This window comes from Somniosus microcephalus, chromosome 8 (genome assembly GCF_052327205.1).
Source record: "Somniosus microcephalus isolate GS21.2 chromosome 8, FLI_Smic_1.0, whole genome shotgun sequence".
NCBI classification, from domain to species: Eukaryota; Metazoa; Chordata; class Chondrichthyes; order Squaliformes; family Somniosidae; genus Somniosus; species Somniosus microcephalus.
In genome coordinates this window covers 236,544,123-236,560,078 of record NC_140994.1, presented here as the reverse complement: position 1 = coordinate 236,560,078, position 15,956 = coordinate 236,544,123, and the positions used below count along the sequence as shown (strand labels likewise).

The 15,956-nt window shown below is 43.5% G+C and overlaps 1 protein-coding gene across 1 annotated transcript in view; it reads right to left on the bottom strand.

The window, feature by feature from the left end:
• The window catches only part of LOC147114164 (uncharacterized), a 99,243-nt gene that overhangs the window by 81,199 nt on the left and 2,088 nt on the right, over nt 1-15,956 (bottom strand). The window lies entirely within an intron of this gene.

Below are 15,956 nucleotides of genomic sequence, written 5' to 3'. Positions count from 1 at the left end.
AACACATCCAAGGCGCCTCCCATCCTGAACCTGTCAATTTGAAATCTTCAAAGGTTTGAAAAAAATTGCAATCTCTGCTAAAATTTGCCAAAGGGAACTGAGACACTAGCTACAATAAGCAAGCTTTTATTCAGACAGGACAATGACAATTTTCAATACCCAGCTGAACTGCTGCTTAAACTTGTCTCTGTTCCCCTGGTCAGTTTCCTGAACCCCAAGAAATCCATCCTGCTCAAGTTAAATTTGGAGCCAAGTTAAAAATAAGTTAAAGAGGTCATTAACATCTCCTAATTACGTTAATAAATACCCGCCCGCATCCAATTTTGAAATCCCCGACTTCGGCAAGTGGGTTTCTCGCCAGCATCCAAACGCGCTTCCGTTAAACCCAGAAGTGGACGTGTTGGAGCCAGATTATGCTCCCGCTCTAAAAATCACAAATTTTCACCCTCCACCCATTCCCAACCCACCCATTCATGGGGGTTAAAATTCCATCCGTTAACTCTGTCTCTCTCTCCACGGATGCTGCCTGACCTGCTGAGTATTTCCAGCATTTTGTTTTTGTTACTATAGAAAGGACTGATGTACGTCAAAAAGTTCAGACAGTGTCAATACAATTAGAGATCAAAGATAAAAAGGGATTGTTACATTAGTGGGATTGTACTACAAACCCTCTATTTTTTTTAACTTCTTCTTGGGATGTGGATGATACTGGCAAGGCAGTACTTATTACCCATCTGCAGTAGCCCTGAGGACATTGAGTTAGGCATATAGTGTGGGAGTGGAGTCACCTGTAGGCCAGACCATATACAGGTTCCCTTCCCTGAAGGACGTCAGTGAATCAATAGGTTTTTATGACAATCTAGCATTATGTATGGCCATTAACTTGTGCTACCCCACAAGAATCAGCTTTTTCGAGTTCAAGTTTTACAATTTAACATGGTGATAGTGAACTCATGATCTTCAGGTTGCTAGTCCAGTACCAATACATATTAGGCTACCGTGCCCATTATTTCCTAGTTGTGGAAGGGAGACAACAGAAACATAGAAAAATAGGAGCAGGAGTAGGCCATTCGGCACTTCGAGCCTGCTCCGCCATTCAATATGATCATGGCTGATCCTCTATCTCAATACCATATTCCCGCTCTCTCCTCATACTCCTTCATGCCGTTTGTGTCTAGACATCTATATATCTCCTCCTTAAATATATTCAGTGATTGGCCTCCACAGCCTTCTGTAGTAGAGAATTCCACAGGTTCACCACCCACTGAGTGAAGAAATTTCCCCTCATCTCAGTCCTAAATGTCCTACCCCGTATCCTGAGACCGTGACCCCCTCGTTCTAGACCCCCGAGCCAGGGGAAACTTCCTCTCTCCATCTAGTCTGTCTAGTCCTGTCAGAATTTTATACATTTCAATGAAATCCCCTCTCATTCTTCTAAACTCCAGTGAATACAGGCCTAGTTGACCCAATCACTCCTCATACGACAGTCCTGCCATCCCAGGAATCAGTCTGGTGAACCTTCGCTGCACTCCCTCTATGGCAAATATATCCTTTCTTAGGTAAGGAGACCAAAACTGCATACAGTACTCATAAGAACATAAGAAATAGGAGCAGGAGTAGGCCAATCGGCCCCTCGAGCCTGCTCCGCCATTCAATAAGATCATGGCTGATCTGATCCTAACCGCCAATCTACTATCACAGAACCATCTCCTGAATCTAACAGAATTAGACACACAAAATAGGAGCAGGATCAGGCTACACGGCCCCTGGGCCCGCTCCGCTACCCACAGGGCCATGTCCGATCCGAACCTAGACTCACGTCTAAATTCCTGCCCGCTCCCCGTAACCCTTAATTCCCTTTACTTCTAGGAAACTGTCTATTTCTGTTTTAAATTTATGTAATGATGTAGCTTCTACAGCTTTTTGGGGCAGCATATTCCATGGACCTACCACCCTCTGAGTGAAGTAGTTCCTCCTCATCTCAGTTTTGAAAGAGCAGCCCCTTATTCTAAGACTATGCCCCCTAGTTCTAGTTTCACCCATCATCGGGAACATCCTCCCCGCATCCACCCGATCCAACCCCTTCACAATCTTATATGTTTCAATAAGATCGCCTCTCATTCTTCTGAACTCCAATGAGTAGAGTCCCAATCTACTCAACCTCTCCTCATATGTCCATCCCCTCATCCCTGGGATTAACCGAGTGAACCTTCTTTGTACTGACTCGAGAGCAAGTATGTCTTTTCTTAAGTATGGACACCAGAACTGTATGCAGTATTCCAGGTGCGGTCTCACCAATACCTTGTACAACTGAAGCAATACCTCCCTATTTTTATATTCTATCCCCTTAGCAATGAAAGCCAACATTCCATTGGTCTTCTTAATCACTTGCTGCACCTGCATACTAACCTTTTGAGTTTCGTGCACCAGGACCCCCAGATCCCTTTGTACTTCAGTACTTTCCAGTTTCTTGCCATTAAGATAATAACTTGCTCTACGATTTTTCCTGCCAAAGTGCATAACCTCACACTTTCCAGTATTGTATTCCATCTGCCAAATCTCTGCCCACTTACTTAGCCTGTCTATGTCCCCTTGCAGGTTTTTTATGTCCTCCTCACTCACTACTTTCCCTCCCATCTTAGTATCATCTGCAAACTTTGATATGTTACACTCGGTCCCCTCCTCCAAATTGTTAATATAGATTGTAAAGAGTTGGGGACCCAGCACTGACCCCTGCGGAACACCACTAGTTACTGATTGCCAGTCTGAGAATGAACCATTTATCCCAACTCTCTGCCTTCTGTTAGATAGCCAATCCTCTATCCATGCCAGAATATTACCCCCAATCCCGTGATTTTTTATCTTAAGCAATAATCTTTTGTGTGGCACCTTGTCAAATGCCTTTTGGAAGTCTAAATACACTACGTCCACTGGTTCCCCTTTATCCACCCTATATGTTACTTCCTCAAAGAACTCCAACAAATTTGTCAAACATGACTTCCCCTTCATAAAACCATGCTGACTTTGTCTTATTAAATTATGATTATCCAAATGTCCTGTTACTGTCTCCTTAATAATGGACTCCAAAATTTTACCTACCACAGATGTTAGGTTAACCGGTCTATAGTTTCCAGCCTTCTGTCTACTGCCCTTTTTAAATAAGAGTGTTACATTAGCAGTTTTCCAGTCTGCCGGGACCTTTGCTGAGTCCAGGGAGTTTGGGAAAATTATTACTAATGCATCCACAATCCCTACCGCCACTTCCCTCAAGACCCTAGGATGTAAGCCATCAGGTCCAGGTGATTTATCCGCCTTGAGTCCCATTATTTTACCAAGTACCACTTCCTCAGTGATTTTGATCGTGTTTAGCTCCTCCCCCCCTATAGCCCCCTGTTTGTCCAGTGTTGGGATATTCTTGGTGTCCTCTACTGTTGTGTATGTCCCTTTAAGGGAATAACTGGTCCCAGTCTGCAGTACCGGCAGTGGCCACCCCTGTATAAAAGGCCCTAGCAGGCTTCTGTAGTTTCAGTTTCCAGATTGTCTCCATTCAGTAAAGACTTGTTAAACCAACTCCTGCATTTCGTGTCTCCATTAACACACGGATTTAATACTGGCGACGAGTAAGAAACGAACTTACCTGCAACTCGGCAGCACCTCAGACGACGTTATTGAAGGTCGAAGCCAGAAGAAAGAAAAAATATATAATCCAAAGAAACTCGAGAAACGGGCGTCGACCGTGGGCAACCACCCTCCAAATCATCGGATTGAAACCTTGCAGGAGAGACTGTCAAGAGCCAGGCTTGGTTCCCCAGTCTGTGGTTTCTCAGCCAATCGGGCTGGTGGCAGGTAGTACACTGATCCTTCCTGGGCTGCGGCGGGCTGGAGCTCGATCGGGTGGCTCTGCAACGGGGCCAGGCAGCGAGTTGGGAAGCAAAGAGAGAGAGAGAGGGTGGAGCACACAGGGTGTGCTTCGCAGCCGGGCAGCGTTCGGACCTAAGAAGAGGGAGGGAAGTGTCCCAGAGGGTCCGCTCCACGACAGGAACGGATAAAAATAAAAATACCGCGGAGAGCGGTGTTGACAGCAGCGGCAGCGGCAGCAAAGCGCGGGAGGCGCCATCTTAACTCGGCGGGGAAGAAGGAAAAGCGCGGGAGGCGCCATTTTGATCCATCGGGGACGAAGGAAAAGCGCGGGAGACGCCATCTTAGATTTTCAAGATGCCAAAGACTGGCGATATCACTGCCTTCGATAATGCAATGGAAGACTGGACCACATATGTGGAAAGAGTCGAGGTATATTGTGAGGCAAACGAAATAGCCGAGGAGAAAAAGGCATCGGTATTGCTAAATTTAATGGGCGCAAGAACGTACGGCCTATTGCGGGACCTGATTACTCCAGCCAAACCGAAGGCGAAGAGTTTTAACGAAATTGTTGCTATCCTACAGGAACACCTAAATCCTACACCGCTGCTGATAGCAGAAAGATTTAAATTCCACAGGAGAAATCAGCATAAAAATGAGAGCAATGCTGATTACCTTACGGAACTACGCAAGCTATCAAAGCACTGCCAGTTCGGAGCAGGACTGGCAGATACCTTACGGGACAAATTTGTCTGTGGACTCCTGAGTGAAGGAACCCAGAAGAGGTTACTCTCAGAGAAAGAGCTGATGCTAGATAAGGCTTTCAGCGTGGCAGTATCATACGAAGCAGCAGCAAGGGGAGCTGCGGAAATACAACAAAAGCCACAGGAATACGGCACCCACGAAATGACACGGGGATTTGCAAAATGTTATCGCTGCGGCAGAACAAACCATGACCAGAAGGACTGCTGGTCCAAGGACAAAATATGCAGGCAATGTGGAAAGATGGGACACATTGCACGAGTTTGCAGGTCTGAGAAGAAGACCAACGACAATAAAAAGGCTACTAAGGAACCGTACAGGAAAGTACAAAAGATGACGGACAGTAGTTCCGAAGACCAGATGAGCGATAGTGAATCCGGGAACAAGAGACTAAGCTGTCTCAAACTTCACAACATAATCGCAAAAGAGGATCACCGAACCATTTGGGTCACCCTCACGATAGCAGGGTCCCAAGTCAAAATGGAATTGGATACAGGATCAGCTCTAACCGTCATGAATCGACGAGACTACAAGCGGCTATTCTCACACATACCCTTGAGAGAGACATCCATTGTCTTGAGGACGTATACGGGGCAAAAAGTATACCCCAGAGGAAAAATAAGGGTGCCTGTCGAATACAACGGCAAGAAAATGCGGAAATTGTATCTCTACATTCTGCAAGATGGTGGACCACCGTTATTGGGACGTGAATGGATCAGAAAGATAAGTTTAGACTGGCACTCCATTCAGGCACTGACAGTGGCTGGTAAAAAGGATGACGACGTCACCCCTGGACGATTGTCAACAATCTTAGCTGACGCCAAAGAGGTATTTCAACAAGAACTGGGCACTCTTAAAGGCGTAACCGCCTCGATAAAAATAGAGGAGAATGCAATTCCCAAGTTTTTCAAAGCAAGACCGGTACCATATGCAATTCGCCCAGCCGTTGAGGCAGAGCTGGAGAATCTGGAGAATGCAGGCATGTTATCTAAGGTAGACTGGAGCGAGTGGGCGACACCCATCGTTCCTGTCATGAAGAAAACGTTAAACAATAAGTCTGAGGAGCCAAGGAAGGTTCGCATCTGTGGGGACTTCAAGGTGACAGTGAACCCACTCCTTCACACAGTACAATATCCTCTTCCAAGGATAGAAGATATCTTCGCCTCACTATCTGGAGGGAAGCGTTTTACAAAAATTGACCTAGCACAAGCATATTTGCAGATGGAGGTTGAAGAATCCTCTCGGAAGTATCTCACGATAAACACTCACAAAGGTCTTTACCAGTATAATCGACTGGTATTTGGAGTAGCATCAGCTCTGGCGATATGGCAAAGAGCGATGGAACAAGTCCTGCAAGGGATTCGGAGGACTCAGTGTTACTTGGACGACATCCTAGTGACAGGTGAAGATGACAGTGAACACCTTGCCAACCTAGAGCAGGTGCTGACTAGATTAGGTGAACATGGGCTACGAGCCAATCGCCCCACGTGCGAGTTTTTTAAGAAACAGATATCGTATTGTGGCCACGTGATTGATGAAGAGGGGTTGCATAAGTCCCCTGACAAAATTGAAGCGGTAGTTAAGGCTCCAGCGCCTGAAAGTGTGTCACAACTGAGGTCATTCCTCGGATTGGTGAATTACTACCATAAGTTTTTGCCGAATTTGTCCACAATTCTGCATCCACTGAACGCCCTACTACGAATGGGAGTAGCATGGAAATGGTGCGATGAATGTAAGCGGGCCTTTCAAAAGTGTAAGGACCTAATCACTTCAAGAGAAGTATTGGCTCACTACAACCCATCACTACCGATAAGACTGGCGTGTGATGCGTCTCCCTACGGCATTGGGGCGGTACTGTCACATAAATTCCCTGATGGTTCTGAGAGGCCGATAGCTTTTGCGTCACGCTCGTTAACTTCAGCCGAGCGTAACTACGCCCAGATTGACAGAGAGGCCCTCAGCCTGGTGTGGGGGGTGAAGAAGTTCAATCACTACCTGCACGGTCAGAAATTTACTCTACTAACTGATCATCAACCTCTCGTCTCCATTTTCAACCCTCAGAAGGGCGTACCGATAATGACGGCACAACGGCTACAGAGGTGGTCCCTTTTCCTAGGGGCACACCAATATGACATTGAGTACAAAGGAACTAAACAGCATGGGAATGCTGATGGATTGTCGTGCCTACCGTTGCCGACGGTGGAAGAAGAACTGGCAGTGGATCCAGTGGAGTTATTCCACTCGACTATAGTCGAATGTCTCCCTGTGACGAATGCAAACATAGAAAAGGAAACACGAAATGACCCGACACTCTCCTGGGTCTATGATTTAACGGTGAAGGGATGGCCAGCACATGGCGAACCACTGCTGCCAGCATTCTCGCCGAGAAGAGAACAGCTGTCAGTGTGCAGAGGAACATTGATGTGTGGATCCAGAGTAGTAATTCCACCCAAATTGAAGGATAGAGTGCTCAATGAGCTTCATGAGGGCCATCTGTGAGGGGTAAAAATGAAGAACTTAGCCAGAGCGTTTGTGTGGTGGCCGGGAATTGATAGAGAAGTCGAAGAGATGACCAAGAGCTGTACAGGATGCCAGAAGGTCCAAAACACCCCACCACAAGCCCCTCTACATCCATGGGAGTGGCCCTCATCTCCATGGCAAAGGGTGCACATTGATTTTGCTGGTCCCTTTATGGACTCGATGTTTTTAATTGCGATGGATGCACACTCAAAGTGGCCAGAGGTAATAAAAATGTCCTCAACCACCACAGAAAAAACTATCACAGTCTTACGAACCATATTCGCCAGGAATGGGCTGCCTGAACAGATTTGCTCTGACAATGGACCACAGTTTGTGTCTGAAGAGTTCCGGAGGTTCTTAAAGAACAATGGTGTTAAGCATTACACATCCGCCCCATATCATCCAGCCACAAATGGATTGGCCGAGAGGTTTGTTCAAACATTCAAGAAGGCTATTAAGGCAATGTGTAATGAAGATATACCCCTACAACACAAGGTGGATAACTTCTTGTTTGCCTACCGGAATGCGACACATGCGGTTACCAACCAAACTCCAGCCATGATGTTCTTCAATCGAAGACTATGATGCCGCTTGGATTTGGTTAAGCCAAACGTCAGAAGAGATGTGGAGAACAGGCAGTTTCAGAATATGAATGAAAGGCCGACCAGGAGTTTTAAGGTCGGTCAACCAGTTTTGGCCTGGGACTACTGCACAGAGAAATGGCAGCCAGGAACGATCTGTACACGGCAAGGACCTCTAATGTATACCGTGGACGTTGGAGAGAGCATTGTAAGACGCCATGCTGACCAGATTCTAGAGTCACTGGAAAACGTCAACTCCACACCATGATCTGATACACCTGGCGATGAAACCGAAGTACCAATTGCATCTACCGCAGAATCGGTGATATTGGAAGCAGACGAACCAAACAACGACATTGATCCTGACTCAACCTTGCCAGAAGAACCTGATATCCCAAAGAGGCGTTATCCTGACAGAATCAGGAAGCCTCTTCAAAGACTGAACTTATAATTGCTTAACTTCAACTAATGTATCTAGCAACCGTAATTGTAATTGTAATTAGTTATTATTTATTTGTTAAATGAATGCTATGTACTGTTTATCTAAAAGGGGAGGAATTGTTGTGTATGTCCCTTTAAGGGAATAACTGGTCTCAGACTGCAGTACCGGCAGTGACCACCCCTGTATAAAAGGCCCTAGCAGGCTTCTGCAGTTTCAGTTTCCAGATTGTCTCCATTCAGTAAAGACTTGTTAAACCAACTCCTGCATTCCGTGTCTCCATTAACACACAGATTTAATATCTACTGTAAAGACTGATACAAAATATTCATTCAGTGTTTTTGCCATCTCCATATTTCCCACCATTAACTTCCCAGTCTCATCCTCTAAGGGACCAACATTTACTTTAGCCACCCTTTTTCTTTTTATATAACTATAAAAACTCTTACTATCTGTTTTTATATTTTTCGCTAATTTACTTTCATAATCTATCTTCCCTTTCTTAATCAATCTTTTTGTTATTTTTTGCTGTCTTTTAAAGTTTTCCCAATCCTCTATCCTCCCACTAGATTTGGCTACCTTATATGCCCTTGTTTTTAGTCGAATACTATCCTTAATTTCTTTACTTAGCCACGGATGGCTGTCTTTTCTTTTACACCCTTTTCTTCTCAGTGGAATATTTTTTTTTGGAAGTTGTAAAATAACTCCTTAAATGTACACCACTGATCATGTATCGTCTTACCCTTTAATCTATTTTCCCAATCCACTCTACTCAATTCCGCTCTCATACCTTCATAGTCTCCTTTATTCAAGCTTAGCATGCTTGTTTGAGATCCAACCTTCTCACCCTCTAATTGAATATGGAATTCAACCATGTTATGGTCACTCATTCCAAGGGGATCCTTTACTAGGACATTTTTAATTAATCCTGTCTCGTTACACAGGACCAGATCTAAGGTTGCTTGCCTCCTGGTCGGTTCAGTTACATACTGCTCAAGAAACCCATCCCTAATACACTCAATGAACTCATCCTCAAGGCAGCCCTGCCCAATTTGATTTGTCCAATTAATATGATAGTTAAAATCCCCCATAATTATAGATGTTCCCTTATTACAAGCCTCAACTATTTCCTGATTGATACTCCGTCCAACAGAGTTGCAACTGTTCGGAGGCCTATAGACTACGCCCACTAGTGTTTTTTTCCCCTTATTATTCCTTATCTCCACCCAAACTGTTTCATTATCCTGATCTTTTGACCCAATATCATTTCTCTGTATTACAGTGATTCCTTCCTTTATTAACATAGCCACCCCACCTCCCCTTCCTTCCTACCTGTCCTTCATGATCGTTAAATAACCTGGTATGTTTAATTCCCAGGCATTGTCACCCTGCAGCCATGTTTCTGTAATGGCCACAAGATCATACCCATATGTAGTTATTTGTGCCATTAACTCGTCTATTTTGTTACGAATGCTACGTGCATTCAGATAGAGAACTTTCAAATATGTTTTGTGACACTTAGTTCCTGCTTTTGCCCTTTTTATTACTTTACCTTTTACTCCATACCTTCTGCCCCTTCCTGACATGCTCTGGTTTTTAATTTCCCCACTGCTACCTAAGTCTATGACCTTCTCTGTTGTCATTTTTATTATTTGCTCTCTAGGAACCTCCCCCCCACTAGTTAGTTTAAAGCCCTCTCTACAGCCCTAGTTATATGATCCGCCAGGACTCTAGTCCCAGCACTGGCCAAGTGAAGCCTGTCCCAACGGAACAGCTCCCTCCTGCCCCAGTACTGGTGTCAGTGTCCCAGGAAGCAAAACCCATTTCTCCCACACCAGTCTTTGAGCCACACATTTAACTCTCTAATTTTATTTGTCCTAGCCAAATTCGCTCGTGGCTCAGGTAATAATCCAGAGATTATTACCCTTGAGGTTCTGTTCTTTAATTTGACCCCTAGCTGCTCATACTCCTTTAACACAACCGGCTTCCTAGTCCTATCTACGTCGTTTGTACCAACATGGACCACGACAACTGGATCCACCCCCTCCCACTGCAAGTTTCTTTCCAGCCCAGAGGAGATGTCCTTAACCCTGGCACCGGGTAGGCAACACAGCCTTCGGGACTCTCGCTCTCGGCTGCAGAGCACTCTCTCTATCCCCCTAATAATACTATCCCCTACCACTACAACATTTCTATTTACTCCCCCCTCTTGAATCGGTGCCGTGGCCAGGTTGCTCATCCTCCCTGCAGTCCCTGCTCCTGTCCCCACAGGGAGTAAGAACCTTGAACCTGTTGGACAAGAGCAAGGGCTGCGGCTCCTCCAACACTACCTCCTGGATCACCGTACCTGCCTCACTCGTAGTCACACCGTCCTGTCCCTGACCACGGGCTACATCTGAATTAATTAACTTCATAGGTGTGACCACCTCCTGAAACACAGAGTCCAGGTACTTCTCCCCCTCCCTGATGTGTCGCAGTGTCTGAAGCTCAGACTCCAGCTCATCAACACGGAGCTGGAGTTCCTGTAGCAGCAGACACTTGTCACAGACGTAATCACCGTAAGCCTCAATGGAGTCCAGCGGCTCCCACATCTCGCAACAGTAACACATCACCTGCTCCATTCTATGTAATTAATTAAATTTTTTATTGTTAGTTATGGACACCCTCTGCCCGATTTTAGATGCTAGTATCCCCTTTAATTAATTGGATTTAAATTAAATCAATCACTCTAATTACACCAGTTAAATGGTTTACCAACAGCCACTCTGCACCAGAAAGGCCTTATCAACTACAACCCACAGAGTTAAAGTTTGAAAAGAGCACCTAACACCCCACTTACCCTAACTCACACTTACCCAAACTCACAGCACCCTCTGCTGACTCGCACTCAGTGCTTGCTCACACTAGCACTGGTCTTTTTATACTGTTTGTTTGTTTACAGCCAAATGAGTCACCCCTGCTGATTGGTTAGAAAACTGGTTTCCACTGCCTGCTGTGCCAATTTACTCCTACTGCAGTGTAACCTTGTTTTACTCTTCTTAAACCAACAGAATTCCAAATATTTAACTTTTCCCCTTTACTTAAACTGCTTAAGTAATCTTATCAAGAATGATTTAAAGAGAAATAACAATTAAAGAACTCTCACACTTACCCAAACTCACAGCACTCTCTGCTGACTCGCACTCAGTGCTTGCTTGCACTAGCACTGGTCTTTTTATACTGTTTGTTTGTTTAGAGCCAAATGAGTCACCCTGCTGATTGGTTAGAAAACTGGTTTCCACTGCCTGCTGTGCCAATTTACTCCTACTGCAGTGTAACCTTGTTTTACTCTTCTTAAACCAACAGAATCCCAAATATTTAACTTTTCCCCTTTACTTAAACTGCTTAAGTAATCTTATCAAGAATGATTTAAAGAGAAATAACAATTAAAGAACTCTCACACTTACCCAAACTCACAGCACTCTCTGCTGACTCGCACTCAGTGCTTGCTCGCACTAGCACTAGTCTTTTTATACTCCAGGTGTGGTCTCACCAAGGCCCTGTACAACTGTAGTAAGACATCTTTGCTCCTATGCTCAAATTCTCTTGCAATGAAGGCCAACATACCATTTGCCTTCCTAACTGCTTGCTGCACCTGCATGTTTGCTTTCAGTGACTGGTGTACAAGGACACCCATGTCCCTTTGTACATCAGCATTTTCCAATCTATCACCATTTAAATAATACTCTACTTTTCTGTTTTTCCTACTGAAGTGGATAACTTCACATTTATCCACATTATACTGCATCTGCCATGTATTTGCCCACTCACTCAACTTGTCTAAATCGCCTTGAAGCCTCTTTGCATCCTCCTCACAACTCACAATCCCACCTAGTTTCATGTCGTCAGCAAACTTGGAAATATTACATTTGGTTCCCTCATCCATATCATTGATATATATTGTGAATAGCTGGGGCCCAAGCACTGATCCCTGCGGTACCCCACTAGTCATCGCCTGCCACCCGAAAAAGACCCATTTATTCCTACTCTCTGTTTCTTGTCTGTTAACCAATTTTCAATCCATGCTAGTATATTATCCCCAATCCCATGTGCTTTAATTTTTCACACTAACCTCTTATGTGGGACTTTATCAAAGGCCTTCTGAAAATCCAAATACACCACATCCACTGTTTCTCCCTTATCTATTCTACCAGTTACATCCTCAAAAAAGTCCAGTAGGTTTGTCAAACACGATTTCCCTTTTATAAATCCATGTTGACATTGTCTAATCCCGTTGATATTTTCTAAGTGTCCTGTTATCACATCCTTTATAATAGACTCTAGCATTTTCCCTACTACTGATGTTAAGCTACTGATGTTTTCTCTCTCCCTCCTTTTTTAAATAGTGGAGTTACATTTGCCACCCTCCAATCTGCAGGAAATGTTCCATAATCTATAGACTTTTGGAAGATGACAACCAGTGCATCCACTAGTTGATAATATATGATAAAAGAAATCTGTAGACAGATCAGGGAGTTGAGTAGGAATAACAAAATTATTGGTCTCGGAGATTTACCCACTTGTTGATTGGGATTGGGAAGACTAAACAGAGAAAAGGGAATAGAATTCCTAAAGTTTGTGCAGGATTCCTTCCTCAAGCATTGCTAGATCTAGTTATGAGTAATGAAATAGATCAGGCAGGTAAGTTAAATGTGGGTGAATACCTTGGGAATAGTGACCATATAATGATACAGGTTTAAGGTCTAAATAGAAAGAAAAAAAGTTAGCATAAAAATGCACCCAGTTTGGAATGGTGCAGATTTTAGAAAGATGAGGAGTAAGCTAGCTGAGATGAGGATGAAAGAGAAGTTGGCACACAGGACTGTAAATCAACAATGACATGTTTTTAAAAAGTTTACAATGCTGCAAAATAAATATATTCCATTAAAAAAGAGACTACTTGAAGTTTCAGGATATCATGGATAAACAGAGATGAGAAAAAAACTAAAATTAAAGAAGAGGGCACATGTGGCCTATAGGTATAATAAAAATTAGAGAATGCAAGAAATTGTATACTAGAATTCTACTAAGTGTAGATATATGCCAGAGGATTGGAAAGTGACTAATTTAATACCTATTTTCAAAAAGGGAGACAGAGCTAACCTGGGAAATTACAGGATAATTAGTTTATTATCTGTGGTAGTGAAAATTAGGAATCTTTAATTAAAGATGAAATTATTAAATATCTATAGGAAGAGAAAACAAATAGAACCAGCCAATATGGATTTCAGAAAAGAAGATTGTGCTTAACAAATCTGATTTGAGTTCTTTAAGGAGGTAATAGATATGGGGAAATGCTGTGGATGTGGTGTATATGGACTTTCAGAAAGCCTTTGACAAGGTACAACACAGGAGACTAATGGAGAAGATTTAGAGGTATAAAATTAGAGGGAAGGTAGCAAATTGAATTAAAACTGAGTGAAAAGGAGAAAACATAGGAGTTCTGATGAAAGGTCTTTTTCCAGTTCTAATGAAATGTCACCAACAATGTTCCCTCTAATTTTTTTTCGTGCATGGTCCCTTTAAATTTACTACGCAGCATCTCTTCCAGCCACAACAGCTTGTGAGCGGCCTGCATGGGATGTCCAGATTGATGCGCGGCCGCGCACCTTAGGGGGAACTTTGGTCACCGACCTGAAACGGTAAATCTGTTTATCTCCCCACAGATGCTGCCTGACCTGCTGAGCATTTCCTGCATTTTCTGTTTTTATTTTATATTAGTAGGAGTTAAGGGCAGTTTTTCAGATTGGTTACCCGCAGGATTCTGTTCTTGGACTGCTTCTGGTCAATAATTTAGATATAGGGCTAGAAGAAGTGATGATATGGCTAGAAGAGGAGCTGCCTAAATTTGAAGACAATACTAATGTAGGGAGCATAGTAAATAATTCCATTCCATAAGCCTTTTAGTGATTAGTCTACATGAACACCTAAATCCCTTTGCTCCTCTACAGTTCTTAGTCTCTTATCATTAAGAAAATATTACAATTTGTCTTTCATAGATCTGAAATGGATAACCTTACAGTTCCTCCCATTGAACTCCATCTGCTATAGTTTTTCCCACTCACTTAGTCTGTCTGTATCCCTTTGTAACTTCCTGCCCATCTACACAACTGACTGTGCCCCCTAACTTGTGTCATCTGCAAACTTACATGTAAAGAATGTAGCTTTTGCTTTAGAATAGGGAAAATTAGGAAGCACACAAAAAAACAGTCAACTTTTAGCACATCTCACAGTCCCACTCCTTTTGCATAGAATGTAACGTCTGGTTCATTGACTCCAGATTAGGAAGAGGGTGCAGTTGCACATACACCTTTTGCATGAATGCGAGAGGCATAAACAAAAAAAAGTGTATATTCTTTATTGAGCTGGTACAGGCCAATCACAGAAATTAAATCAACAATTGCAAAATGTTAATTTTTATTTATTTATTTCCTTTGAACACACACTGCCACCTGATGATCTGGAAAACTAGCACACATTGGATGGACTCAATAAAGAAGTCCAAATTCAAATCCTAATCTAAGGCCAACCCACTACTTCCACCATAAAGTATCAGACTCTTAGATAGGAGACCTAGAGTTCTCACTGAATGTAGATTGTATCAGGGGTATCCATGAACTGATACTGTCAGGGGTATCTGTAGGTGGGAAAGAGGGGGAAAAGAACAGGAAGGTGTATTCACAGATGGAAGGGGAGAAAATGATCTAAAGAGTGAGATCTTAAAGCAATTATTGGTATTTTATAGGGCATAGTGTGGCTGGCAAAACTTCCTTGTGTTGACTGCCATAATAAAAATAAAAACTGCAACCCAAACAGGGTCATCGTTGAGTTACCCCAAAAAGATCAGCTTCTGATGGTATGGCATGAAGCACTATTGTTATAGGATTCAATAAACATTCTATTAAAGATGCCATTTTTGACACGGTTATCACAATTGGCATGGGTGACTCAACAACTAGCCTTACCTAGCGCAAAATATAGAATGTATAATGTTTGGCGCAGGAATGGGCATGGGTCACATATGTATATAGCTGGTATAATCAGTATGAAGAGAATAGAGTGGACTTAAGACCAGCAATTAGAGAAAGGACTGCCACATACCAATTTCCTTCAATACCAAAAATTACAGCGATCATTAACTTGTAACTAGCATGATGTCTACATCAAGCAACAAGCTCACTTTTATTAACCATTACCTTCTAGAATGAATCTTTCTTTCTGCTAGGTGAAAGGAATGCAGTGGCAACTACTTTGGCTCAGGCACAGCAATGGAATTGATATGAACATTGAGAGGCTATTTAAAATGATTCACCAGTGACGCGGGGCTTGCCTGATGACAGCATTTGTGACATAACCAATCATCCCAGCAGTGATCACCTGAAAAGTATAAATGCATTGCAATCATCTTTGGAGATTTGACATCTGCTTCATCTCTACTTTATTATAAGTATATTTATGATTCGAATTTGCACGGCTCTTAAAAAAAACTTCTAAAACATTGTATTTATCTGTGCTAACTATAACCTGCAGCCCTCTCACCGACCCCTCTGCCTACTCGCCCTCCCTGCGCACAACCCTTATATGGAGACAGCTGTCTCAGCCAGCGCCCGCCCCCATACCTGTCAGTCAAAGCCGATTCCAAATCTGATTGGCTGTCGCGGGGCGGTCGGTCGGTCCGCCCCCTCTACGGGGTCTCCCAGCTCTTGCAGCCTCGCGCCTCCACCAAACTCGCTGGTGATCGAGCCCCCCCCTCCTCC